Consider the following 14108-nt stretch of genomic DNA (forward strand, 5'->3'; position numbering starts at 1 on the left):
CACCAATGACATCTGTTTTTTCTAAATGGTCCCAATCTTTATTCTTTCCCCTTTTATGTGGTACCAGACATGGATCTCCTCTCATCCCATTGCTTTTTATTTTATACGTAGAACCCTTCTTACAAACATTACATAATTGACCATCATTCCATGGCTTTAATTATAAATATTCAGAGATTAAGGTCGCAGCCTAATCTGATGATGTGATCCTTCATGTCTCTCAACTGGAAACATCAATCCTAGCCTTTACTAATCATCTATCATTGTGCTCTAGTTTATCTGTATACAAACTGAATTTTTCAAAATATGAAGTACTTCCTCTCAAAAAATATTGTTTGAAGAGTATGTTCGATGGAACTGGCCTTAAATAGTGTTTGGGGATTAAATATTCTGTTTCCATGGCAAAGACAATCCAGGTCAACTTAGAAGATGTTCATCATAAGATTTCTCAAATGACAGAAGATAGTCCCCATTATATTTATCTTGGTGGGGAAGGTTGGCCACTATCAAGATAATGTTTTTACCTGTCTTTAATTTTTACCTGTCCATGTTACCTATTAAATTACCCATGACATTTTTAAAGTTATTAAATAAATCAATTGCAGCTTTTTATCGAATGGTAAAAAAGTGTGCATCTTTTGAACATCTCTTTATAAACCCAATGAGTTGGGAGGTGTAAGTTTCCCAAATTTTCATCAATACCGTAATGCTTTTGGTTTAAAACAGGTCTTACCTTATAGGGAAAGCATACACTCTTCACCCAATAGGATTTCGAGCAGATTGGAGGATTCACTTGTGTCACCATTTCCTTTGTATTATTTACCATGTTTCTTGAAACCTCAGAGAACTTTTTCTGCTCCCCCAATAAATATTCTAGTCTCGTGTCTACTCTTATCCTCACAAGGTCCTTATCTCCGATACAACAATTCCTAGAATCCTCATTATGGCATATCAAATGTCTCAAAATTTCAAATCGAACTACCTTTTAGAAAAATTGGGCCCTAAAGGGTATAATTCAAATTAAACACTTCCTGTGTGTAGTTACTCCTCTTACTTTTTCTGAAATCCAAAACAGATTTGCTATTCCCTCTAGTTATGCCATTAAAATGAGTCTCTCAGTAATTCTGTTAGGCAAGCCATCTCCACACCCACTCAATCCCAATCTCAAATAAGCTCCTCACCTCCTGCTCCAATTGTACTTTCATCATCTCTTAAAGCATATATATATATCTGCTCCACGAATGCCGGTGAAAGACTTTAAGGCTGTCTGGGCGGTCCGAGTAACAAAGCCAGCGCTTTGTAATTATCTGCTCCCAGGTTCTAAATTCAGTGAAGAACCACTCGAACACCTCGAGTGCTTTAGCTAGGATTTATTTAGCAAAGGGAATAACAACGCGTTTCGGGGATGAACCCGTGATCAAGGGTTCATCCCCGAAACGCGTCGTTATTCCCTTTGCTAAATAAATCCTAGCTAAAGCACTCGAGGTGTCCGAGTGGTTCTTCACTGAATTTAGAACCTGGGAGCGGATATATATATATATATATATATATATATATATATATATATATATATATAAATATAAATATATCACCTCGGATCCCCTGGGCTCACGTAGTTACCACAGAAGTCACGGCACCACAGCAGCTGAGTTAAGTTTCAAGTTTCTTTATTACACAAACACCATGTGCATTAAGCAACAGGACGGCCTACGCGTTTCGACTATACTTAGTCTTCAACTGGACCATATATATATATATGTATATATGCATTACGTTACATCTTCCCATCCTAAGTCCAAAGTTGAGACATTGTGGGAATCTGACCTTCAACATTCCTTATCTTTAAGAGTTTGGCGTTCCATTTGGAAGAAAATGCACCATGCATCGTCTAATGCAAGCACTACACAAACCCTTTATTATTTTTATAATGGACTATATATTATTCCAATTTCTTTACAAAAATATAACTCAAAATTTTCCAACATGAGCTGGTCTTGTAACACTCTTCCTGGTACATATTTACACATGTTTTTTCATTGTTCACCAACCACTGTTTTTTGGTTACACGTTTGCAGGACTATGTCCACCATTTGTTCTATTGATTTTTCTTTTGATGTCAACAGTATTTTTCTAGGAAGTTACTCTCGCTTTTGGCCAATACATTCTAAATTATGCAAATATTTAGATCTGTCACTAGCTATTGCGGGGGCGTGGCTTGAGTGCCGATGGGAGAGGCGGCGTGAGCCGGTAGCTCTGTGCCCGATCCCAAAATTATCGTGTTAAAAGATCCTGAAACCAACTGTGCTCGGTTTGGAGGGTGTCTGAAACTCCGGGTGTGAAAACCCAACAGACAATGAGACACCTGAATGCCCGAGAGTGATCCAGGCGCAGATTTTACTATTGGTGGAGTCCGGGGAGGTAAAGCAAGCTGCCGGCTTGAAGCCGCGGATGAGGAGGAGCTGGGCAAGCGGGGCTACGGGCACACGAGACAAGTGTGCGTGCTGCAGGCTCTGACACCCGGAGCATACATGCAGCCCTCCGGGCAGCCTGAACGACGATGCAGGCCAGCGGAGCGCCCTGATTGCCGAATTGCCCGAAGAGCTTCGGCGCGGACCTAGGCACAAGATGGCGGCCAGGGCCCAGTGAGATTCTGGCCTGTGAACTCGAGAGTGAGCAGTCTGGAGACCTGCCGACGGTGCGGAAGACCCGATACAGCAGTGAGAGGCACCTGGCTGACGGCGGGGGCACTGAATGCTGAGGTTGGCGGGAGGACTGAGTGGCAGCCCTGAGCAACGCGGCGAGTGTGGAGCTGATTGTGTGGCGACTTTGACACCCGGCGGCCCTGCATGACGCCATAGAGGCGCACGAGCGCCCACGGTCTCACCGGCTGGCAGGAGAGGTGTTTCTCTGAAGGCAGCGTCCAGTTACAGTCCCGGGTAAGTGTGGTGGAGCGGGCCTGCACCCGGTACTGCAGAGGTGGGGCGGGAGGCAGGTCTGCGCCGTCACATGAACAGGGGCAGGGGCGCGCTTCCAGTGGTGCCGGGTCATATCTACAGGCTCCAGTTGGGAGAGGTGCAGGGTGCAGGGAAATAGCGGACCAGGCCCGGAACACACCCCAGAAGAGAGGGAAGGGCCCAACCGGGATTTGCGGACACCGTTGGAGGCGAACGGAGGTCTGCAGAGGGGCAACTGACAACGCTTGGATACACAGAGGCCTGCAGTGTCCTGGAGCAGAGAAATCACTTTCCTGGGGCTACACTGTATGCACTGCGATAGAGGACACGAACTGACCAACGATCTACCTGGGAGCGCATTGGTACAAAAGCGGTGGCACGAGCAGACCGGGCAAGAGGAATGGACCTGGCTTTATGGGCTGCATAGGGGGCTCCAAACTTCCCCAAAATTGGCGGAGGGGCTCCTATACTGTCGTCAAAGGATAACTGCTGAGGGTTCCTTAGTATATCACGTTTGAGGTGGTGCGGGCTGCTGCAAGACAGGTAGATACAGAAACTGGCTCCAGCCGGAACCTCAATACCCAACTTCTGAGGCCACGGGCGGATTCATAAGGGATCTCTGCGCAGGGAGGTATACTTATACTGGATAGAGCGACGACCACTATAGCACGATGAAACCTAAGAACAGGAAGGAGGAAACTGTCGGGCAGGATGCCACTCAGGAGAGCTGGAGGTGACCCCGAGGAAGCGTTGTCAGAAATAGGGATGCGCCAACACCTGGATAAGATACTAGAAGCAATAGCGGCCATGAAGGACGCCCTCCAACAGGACATAACACAGGTGGCGACGGGGCTGGGGCTTCTACGTGCAGACCACTTGAAGCTGGCAGATAGGGTGAAGGAGTCCGAATTGTCCATCCAGGAAATGAAACCAGCACAAGCCACAATGGAAGCCAAGTTGGGAGATGCTCTTGATCGCTTAGCAGTGCTAGAAAAGAGGGCTGAAGACTCACCGGTGCAATAACATACGCGTGGTGGGCCTGCCGTAAAAAACTGAGGGGACTGACATGATTGCCTACCTAGAGACCCTGCTCAAATCAGAGGTTGCTCCGGAGGGCCTGTCTTCCTTCTTCACACTAGAGAGGCCACACAGGGTGCCGGCTCGGCAGCCGCTGCCCGGCCGCCCTCCTCGTCTGGTGATGGCCAAGCTACTTCAATAAAAGATAGGGATGTACTAATTCAAAAAGCACGTACCGCGGGACCCTTTAAAATAGGCAACGCTACAGTCACAATATTCCCAGACTACACCCAGGAAATACAAAGACGCAGGGCCTCCTATTTGGCGATTATAAAAGAACTACAAGAGGAGGGGATACAATACTCCCTGATCTTCCCAGCGAAACTGAGAGTGATGCTGGATGGCACGACACAGTTCTTCCAGTCGCCTGAGGATGCATGGACGTGGCTTGAAACATATAGAGCGGGCACGGATCGCCGGACACAGGAACATGCCGCACCGCCTAAGCCCTATCAGATGCGTAAATCCCAACATCTCCCGAAACGGAATAAAAATCTACAGAAACAACAGCTGGCTCAAATAGCGCTGGACAGACAAGGAGCGCTGGTAGCAACGGCGGAGATAACAGGTTCGCAGAAAACGGAGTCAGCAGTGGGGACGGACTCAGAGGAAGATAGAAGGAGATCGGAGGCGGAGTTCTCGGAAACGGACAGCAATAGAGGGCCTGCAGTTACGCCAAGTACGGCGGAGGGAATGTTGGACGAATAGTAGATCCAGGGAGCCCTCGGGGGCTGACTGGTCATCATGAACAGCTACCCAATGTTGTTGCGCCTGGAGGCGCCTGGGCACACATACTTACAGAATGGTATTCTCTGGGATCCACGGCGGGAGGGCTTGGGCGAGCGCTGCTCCCTGTTGGGTCGAGTTACCCTTCCATTGCCCTTAAGGCCACCTGTGGTGACTACCGCAGAATAGTGTTGTGTGTATTGTTGTAAAGTTTGGATGGGGACTGATAGCTTATTATTGGGTCCTGTTCTGGGGGGGTGGGCTGAGGGGGTTGTGTGGGGTGTTTGTGTATGGGGGTTTGATGGTGGTGTGAGCAATCACGTTCTATCCTGGTTGAGAGGGAAAAGCAGCTGCAATGGGGATATTACCTGATTTGAAATGCATCACATGGATTGTGAGAGGCTTGCACACAATGACTAGGCAACACAAGGTTCATGCTTATTTAATGAGGAGAGGAATCCACATAGCTCTGTTACAGGAGACACATCTCACTAGAGCGGAGGACCAAGCGCTGCAGCGTAGGTGGATGGTCAGGTATTCAGCACAGCGTATTCTGCCTTCGCTAGGTCAGTGCTTGTATGGGTGAGGGCGGGTGTCCCTTTTCAGGCCATGAGACAAGTGTTGGACCCGGAGGGCAGGTATGCTGCGGTAGAGGGTAGACTATATGGCAGGGACATTGTGTTATGTAGCATATATGCCCCTAATATCGACCAGGCTCATTTCTTAGCCAGCCTATTGGGCATACTGGCGTCCTACCTGGCTGGCCCTGCTGTGGTGGGAGGAGATTTTAATACCATCGCAGATGTAGAAATGGACAGATCGCATCCTCCTCTTCCTGCCACCCCGGTTCGGAAACTGGCTAAAATGAGATCTGACTGGCAGGAACGGTGGGGGCTGATTGACGTATGGCGGGCGCAGCATCCTCGAGATAGGGACTATTCTTTCTATTCTTCCATACACGAGCTTCATGTCAGAATTGACGCAATCCTCTGTTCCCATTCGATTGCTCGCGTGGCGGCACATACTGAGTACCTTTCCAGAACTATCTCTGATCACAACCCGTTGCTGATGTCGATCAACTGGAAACGAGTGCGGTCCGCAATCCCGACGTAGCGATTGCGCCCTGAAAATTTAGAGGACCGGGTCTTTTGAACTGAGGTGGGAGAGGGTATTGACCGCTATTTTCAGGAGAACCAGGGTACAGCGTCCACGAGGGCGGTTGAGTGGGATGCCTTTAAGGTAGTCATTAGAGGGCTCTGTATTAGTAAATATTCCGGAACTAGGAAGACAGTGTTGGAAGATGTGGCGAAAGCGGAGGAGGCACAGAGGGGCCTGGAGCAGCGGAGGCCGGAACTGCCGGCGCTGCAGGCACAGCTGCTTGAGGCGAGGAACTGCTTGCAGCTGAAGTCGAACGGTTGCGCTGCTTTGACCACAAGGGTTACATGGCGAAAGTTCATGCAGAGGGGGTTAAAGTTGGCACACTGTTGGCCAAATTAGCTGACCTGGTCCCGAGGAGTGGCCCGATCATGCAGATAGAATCGGACCCTGGCATACTGGTTCACTCGCAAGCGCTGGTGCTGTCACGGCTCCTTACCTATTACGAATCCCTATATTGCAGTAAACTGGAGGCGACGGAGGCAGACATAGAGGAATATCTGGAGGGAATCCCACTGCCACGGCTGGATGCAGATCAGGCTAAATTATTGGGGGCAGGATATCACTAGCTGAGATACGTGGTGCAGTCAAACACATGGCCCGGAACATGACGCCAGGGCCTGATAGGCTACCCATCGAATTTTATGCCCAGTATATTGATGCGCTCGCTACCCGCTTATTAGAGGTCTATTAGGAGGCGGAGAAGGAAGGTCAACTGCCAAGTTCCATGCGTGAGGCATTGATTATTCCCCTACTCAGACCTGGATGGGCGGACGTGGATGTGGCCTCTTATCGACCATTATCCATGTTAACGGTGGACTAAGAAATTTTGAGCCGGATATTGGTGACCCGACTCCTGCAGCATATGACCTCGCTGGTACATACAGACCAAGCGAGTTTTATACCATCTAGGGGCACGGCTCTGAATATACGTCGCTTCTAACGAGTTATTGCAGAGGGCCATGATGACGTGTGCTCATCACCAGTCCTCTCTGTGGACATAGAGAAGGCGTTTGACAGCCTGGAATGGGCTTTCCTACACAAAGTCCTGGGCCGATTCGGACTGGGTGACCAGTTTGTGCCGTGGACAAGAGTGTTGTACTCCTCAGCTACAGCCAGATTACGACTGGGAGAGGTGATATCTGATCAGTATCCATTCATGAAGGGAACGAGGCAGGGCTGCTCGTTGTCACCGCTGCTATTCGCATTGGTGATAGAACCTCATGCGGTCCAGGCACGATCGGGGCTGATTTATCGGGGGCTGCTGCTCGGGATGTCCCACACTGTACATCATTGTACGCAGATGATTTGCTTCTCTTCCTGAGGGATGCAGAGGAAGGCCTGCGTGTAGCTACCTCTTTGCTGTCACAATTTGGAACGGTCTCGGGACTCAAAGTGAACTGGAACAAGACATGCATTTTTCTGACCCGACGGGTCTGAATCCACCAGCGCCACTTGGTGAGATCACCTGGGAACCGACTTGCCTCACCTACCTGAGGGTTCGGATCTATCATGACAACATAGATCTGTTAGAGGGGAATGTGGGGCGCTGTATCAGGGCCCTGAAGGGCTGCATGGAGTTCTGGTCATCACTCCCTCTATCGGTGATGGGCAGAATAGCTTTGCTTAAGATAGTAGCACTCCCCAGGCTGCTTTACTATTTCCGTACTTTGCCGATCTGGATCCCACCGCGAGTATTTACAGAACTGCGATCACTGACTGTCGGCTCCCTATGGGGCAGCGGCAGAAGGAGAGTGGTGCTGGCGACTCTGATGAGACCCAGGCTCGATGGCGGATTGGCGGTACCCAACTTTGAGCTCTACTATTTAGCGGCACAGCTGCAGGTCCTAACGCAAAGTATAGCGCAATAATTCCGGGACCCTGAGCATGGGCAGAGTCAGGGGATACAACGCCACGTCCTGGCTTACATAGTCCTACAACAGAAGCTTGATATGAGGGATCTGACTGGGGAGGAGCGGACCCTGAGGCTTTGCTGAAACAGAACCCAGCGTGAGGCGGGGGTTCCCCACCCGTATGTACCAGAGATTCCGCTGGGGATGCTGACGGCGCTTCCGCACGGGGGGACTGGACTCCGCTAGCGAACTGGGAACAACTAGGTGTCCAAATGGTGGGAGACTTATACTTGAATGGGGAACTGCTGCCCTTTCCGGCATTGCGAGACATGTATGGACTCCCGGAGGGTGACTTCCTGATTCACGCAGCAGTCACCACCGCGATTCAAAAGCACTGGACAGATGGGCGATCGGAACATGTAACCACGTTGGCTTGCCAATATGTTGTGATGGCAGCGGGGACCGTTAAGGCATTCACGTGCCTCCAGGCTTTGATGTTGCATGAAGGCTTACGACCATTGGCGGACCTCAAAGCAAAATGGGAAGCAGGCTTGGGTCGTCCGATCCCGGGTACTACGTGGAAACACATTCTTAAGAGGGCATGGAAGTGAAGCAGGAATGCTCGGCCCTAGCAGATTTGTTTTTTTATTCTACATCGGGCCTACTTGACCCCGGGTAAGATCCGGAAATACTTCCGGGTCCAAGACGCGGCGTGCCCCAGATGTCTGGAGGAGGATGTCAAACTGGAACATATGCTATGGGTGTACCCATGCGTGGGGGATTGCTGGGCAGAAATAGGGGACCTTTTGAGTGCAAACACAGATAGACACCTAGAGTACGATATGGCCACTTGTTTGTTGCACTGGTTCCCGCACACGGCTAAACCTAAAGTAACCAGCAAATTTATTGACTTGGGTCTTTTGTTGGCCAAACGAGAAATAACTTGGCATTGGAAGGCAAAGGAGGGGCCTTCGAGAAAGCGCTGGTGCAAGGAATTCTGTAAGTGGGCGAATTGTGAGAGTGTTGTGAGGCTCAGACAAGTCAAACGTGCGGTTAATGAGAAGGCTTTGGAGATGGCAAGTGCGTGGGAGGCCCTGGTTCAGGCTCTGAGGGCTTCTCTGGTGGAAGGGGAAGAGGACTAAGCGATGCACGTCCGTGTGATTGACAAACAAGGAACAATGCTGTACAAACTCTTTGGACAATTGATACCACAAGAGGGTATGAGACTCTGAACGTGCCCACACCACCTAGTATGTAGGGGGGAGGGTGTTGAGGGGTGAGTTGGGAATTAATATGGGGGCATATTTGACAGAAATGGAGAATGTGGTACATGTTTCTTTTGATTGTATGATGACCATATAAAAATCTATAAAATATGTTTTCAAAAAGAAATCTGTCACTAGCTATTGCCTCTCAATTTATTACATCCAATTGGAAAAAAGCTGAAAATATTAATGTTACTTATTGGTGGAATCTTCTTTGTTCTCATTATACACTCATTACAGCGGCAGCTACATCTACACTACAAATGATGAATAAGGACCTCTTTTAGTCTCCGATTGCTGGTTACTTAAAAAAAAAAGTGTGAAGCCCCCAGCGATTTAACAATGGTTTTCCAGACACCATGCTTGCTTTTTCCCTTATTCTTTAAAATATCTTATCTAATTATGTGCCATTGTTACTATATGAGATAAGGTATTAATAATGTGATTTTATTATATGAATCAAATATTAAATGATATAGGTTTTATTATATGAAACATGTGCATATTTGCAATACGTAATATTTAGTCTTTCTCTTTTCTCTCTTCTTCTGTTTTCTTTTTTCTTTCCTTCTTCTTAATACACAACATACCAAAAAATGTATAATTAAGTAAAGATTTATCTCATTTTATAAGTTTATGATGTAACCTCTACTTTTGTATTAAGTATTAGTTATTTTTGCTTTTCTTGGTTAAGTGTATATTCGATAGCTTGATCTCTCATTCTGAGTAATATTAATTCTGTACACTTGGATTTGTTAATAAAAAAAAAACGAACTACTCCTTAGATTTTTGTAAGTCCCTAATAATCTTAACTCTGCTTCAAATGTAATGGCAACACTAGGGGAATAAATGGTTAATTTTGGGCTCTTGAATTTGCGAATGGCACTAGATTTTATTGTGTTGCTTCTGGTTTCCATTCCATTTTTTTTTATTAATTAAACAATAGTGTAGAAAAACAATAAAATACATTTCCAGGAGAGCATATAACCAGGAGTTCCGACATCTAAAATCGATTTTACAAATCATACTCAAATAACCGTCTAATCAAAGTAAGATTTCCAAATTTTTGTAAATTTCCTCAATCCTCCAATCCTTTGGGCATATATAAATTCATGTTTTCTAACTCTCTTAATTTTTTGGTAAAACTCTCTAACCTCCAATACTGAAGTATCAATGATCTAGCGACTGCTACTATAATATACATAAGTTTCGCCAAGGATTCGGGTAATTTAAGCTCTGGATCAAATCCAAAAATAATTAGGTTAGCGTAACAAAGAACCGTAAGTTTTAGATAAGCATAAAGAAAAGTAAATATTCCATCCCAGAATACCCTAATTTTGGGACAGTAAACAATTATATGAGACCAATTGGCTAAGTCCAGTTGATTACATCTAAAACATGTAGATTAAATATTGCTATAAAGAAAACTGGTCCTTGACTGTAGTTTAAGTGAGCATTTGAATGAGTTTCAGTTGTTTCTCATTTATGCAATTCAATTCGCATATATTGATTCAATCAAAAACAATGGGAGAGATATATTCAGTTATAAACCAACGCAGAAAGATTGATACACAAGATTGATGAAAACCCAAAACAATTGCTATTGCAATCAACGTGTAAACACACAATGTATATTTGTTATATCAAAAAAAATGTAAAGATTTATTTACAGTTATATAAAAAACAGTTGTCTAAACAGCGCAATAGACTATCAAGTATATAGTCAGTGAGGAAGGGAAAGGGGTGCTCAAGTGAAAAGGAAATTTGAAGGGAAAGAAACAAAGTAGATGCACAATTATATTATTTACACAAAACAAAGCGGGATAGCCTCCGCTGTCTTATATGCCTGTCCCCTATAGTTGTTGGTTGGGGGATATGGGGAAATGGACACTGGGAGGGATACAGGCAGGTCAATGGGTGGGCGTTGACGTTTCGACCCTGATGCTCTTGGGGTATTGGGGACCTCAGCTGCGGGTCTTCTTCAGGACACAAGGGGGGGGGTTGGGTTTGAGCAGCGAATTAGCTGGGCCGTTATCCAACAGATCGTCTGGATAGAACACCTAGGGTACATGAATAGGATTGGTTTTAGTGACTGAATACAACTAGTTTACATGTGTGGTATAGTTTGGGTATTGGGTACATTACCGATGCGGTGGCAGGAATATAGACCTCCGTCTATGCTTCGGGATGAATGAATCACCTAATGGGCGGAAAAAGAATACTGGGTCAAAACCCCTCTCCCAAGGGTAAATGACTCCTAGTGTCTCTTTAATCCGCAATAAGATAGACTCACCTAGTGTCTGTTGGTGGTCAAAGGATGTAAAAGCTTTGAAACAGGCAGAAGTTCTGAGTAGAGCCTGTGGAGGAGTGAAAGATAGTGAGCTCCCCGTTATGTACAGACAGTGCAATGTCCATTGAATAAATTGGAAGCGATTCGGGGCGTCTTTTTTGCCCAAACAAAAGCAGAAAATAAAGACTCGCATTTAGAAAAGAAAGGGCCGGGGAGGGAACAGGATATAGTAGAGAACAGCAAATTGAATAAAGGAAGTACTGACATTTTGATTAGTGCCACCCGACCTAGAATAGATATAGGCAGGACATTCCAGTGTGTAAACATATCGCAAACGAATTAAGGGTTCGAAATTCAAAGTATATAAATCCCGTACTGAAGAAGAAAAATATACTCCCGAATATCTTTTAGGCCTAATATTAATGCAACCCTGAATATCAGGATGCAAATCGGGGATTAGTACCACCAGAAATCAAAATCTCAATTTTCTTTTTATTAATTCGATACCTCCCAATGCTTCAAATTCTGCAAAAACGGAAAAAGCCTGTGTTTGTGAATGCATCTCAGGTTTCAATAATAGCATTATGTCATCCGCATATAGTTTAATTTTAGACACAGGGGCAAGAGGTGAAGCAATATCAGTACGGTTCCTAATTGCCACTGCTAAGGGCTTATTAACAAAGGCAAAGAGGGTCGCCGACAATGGGCAACCTTGCCTCTTCCCCCTCTGAACCAAAATCGAGCCTGCCATAGATGCATTGACAAGAATATGAGCTTTTGCGCCCTGATATAGATTTTTAATTAAATTAATAATTTGTGAGGGGATACCAAAACGCTGTAAAATAAAAAAAGAGCGTATCCCAAACCACCAAATCAAAAGCTTTATCTGCATCTAAAAGGAGAACTAAAGCCGGAACCTTTCGTGTTTCAAAATAATCTAATGCATCTATCAGATAATGTGTATTGGTAGTAAGTTGACGACCTGCAATAAAACCATTTTTTGTCCGAATGAATCAGTTGTGGGGAAACAAAATTAAAACGGATCGAGAGTAATTTTGTAACAATTTTATAATCTGTATTAAGTAGTGTGATTGGCCTATAAGAGTTTGGATCTTTAGGTTCCTTTCCCTTTTTCAAAAAACTGACCACCGTTCCATCATGAAAGGTCGCTGGAGTTGGGCCGCCCTCCAACATGAAATTTAATAACAAAATAAGAAGTTCCGCAAGAGAACTAAAAAATATAGCAAACATTTCCGCCCGAAGTCCATCTGGACCTCAGGCCTTACCACGTGGAGACCCTTTACTACTAATTCTAATTCATCCCTAGAAAATAAGGGTTGCCATTATTTCTTGATCCAGGTGAGAGAGACTGGGCAGGGGATATTTATCTAGAAAATTATTAAGTTTGTCTTGATCTGTGATATGGGGAGAAGTATACATTTTTTCATAATGGGACAGCATTACAGTCTCTATCTCTCCCGGGTCTGTGATGTCCAAATCGTTAATTAGGGATTTTAAGGAATGAATTATATTTGCTGCTGCTTGTTCCTTGACCTGCCGTGCCAAAAATTTGCTAGTGAAGTTACTGTGTTCATATATTTTTTGGGACTGTCTACAATACATTACTTCACTTCTTGCAAAGTAGTATGAGCTCAGTTCCCGCTTTGCACCATTTAATTGACTCTGTATGGTCACGGAAGGTTTATGATAGTTTTGATCTATTAGAGTCTGAATTTTTTGCTGTAGTAAATTCTTTGTATCCCTTACGGCAGCTGATTCTCTTGCGTCCCTTCCTATGACTACCCCACGAATAAACGCCTTCAATAAATCCCATATTACATGAAGGGGAGCCGTCCCCATATTACGGTCAATAAAATCGCTTATCTCATTTTTAAGTGATGTGACCCAGACTTCAGCGGACAGATAGATTTTATTAAAAACCCAGCGCTTTAGCGTTTTCTTATTATCCTCCAACACAAACTCGGAAATTTACATTGCGTGGTCGGAAAAGCCGTTATGAAGGATCCGATGATAACGACTTTTAAGTTTTGAAGAGGCAAGAAAAAAATTAATTCGAGAAAATGACTTAAACCTTCCCAACCAGCAAGTATATTCTCTTTTAAAGGGATTCGAGAGACGCCAAGGATCACCTAATCAAAAATGTTTATATTATTAATTATTACTCTCAATGATTTGGGTTTCAGCTGTTTTTTCCCACCGTAGTAGAGTCTAATTTAGGAATCATAAGAAAATTAAAATCTCCCCCGATGATAATATCCCCACCTACTAACAATAATGACTGACACAGCTGCTCATATATCATAGGGTTATCATTCAAGGGTGCATAGAAACTCACAAACGTTATAGGCGATGGTCTATTTTTTAATTTACAGTAGCCCAACACCAGCGACCCTGGCCTCCCGCTGAAGTTTGAATAATCTCTGCTTCCATTTTCCAATTTAGGAAAAGTGCAGTTCCTCTCTGAGACTCAGTAAATAGGGAAAAACCACGATTGGAGGCCCAGGTTTTAAACATCAGAAAATTTTCAATTTTTGAAACAGGAATCTGAATTTCTTGTAAAAGTATAACTGCAGGGTTCTCAGTCAGAATCCATGTTTCCATAGCCCGCATTTTCTTTCTATTATTTTGACCATTCACATTAAAAGAAATAATTTTCAATCCTGATCTTGCAGACATTGAAACAATTTAGCTAAATCAGATCGCAATTCTTTAAACAAAACACAACCTAATATGTTCATTCGAAAAACCATATATATGTAGTTTTTAA

The sequence above is a fragment of the Lissotriton vulgaris genome, chromosome 8 (assembly GCF_964263255.1).
Source record: "Lissotriton vulgaris chromosome 8, aLisVul1.2, whole genome shotgun sequence".
NCBI classification, from domain to species: Eukaryota; Metazoa; Chordata; class Amphibia; order Caudata; family Salamandridae; genus Lissotriton; species Lissotriton vulgaris.